We start from the raw sequence: 317 nt of genomic DNA on the forward strand, positions 1-317 counted from the left end.
CAGCCAGGCGCCGGTGGAGATGGAAACCAGAAGCAGGGATGGCTTCAGGACAGGAGAAGAGGTGTTTCACACGTCTGGGATGGTGAATAACTGGAAATAGTTGAAAGGAAGGGGCAAGCCAGCCTTGCAGCAGGCAGCCCGAGCTCGGCTTGCCAGCCCCGGGGGAGCTGTGAGAGAGGAAGGCCCCGCCTCGGGCCACCGTCCCCGGGGGTGAATTCGTGCAGGGCAGAATGTGCCCCGTGCTTTGGGCCAGGTGTGGAGTGGGCTGCGCAGAGGCGGCCCCCGCTTCCCCGCTCGCGCCGCAGGCAGAGCCCCGC

This window comes from Apaloderma vittatum, unplaced genomic scaffold (genome assembly GCF_000703405.1).
Source record: "Apaloderma vittatum isolate BGI_N311 unplaced genomic scaffold, ASM70340v1 scaffold21012, whole genome shotgun sequence".
Classification (NCBI taxonomy): Eukaryota; Metazoa; Chordata; class Aves; order Trogoniformes; family Trogonidae; genus Apaloderma; species Apaloderma vittatum.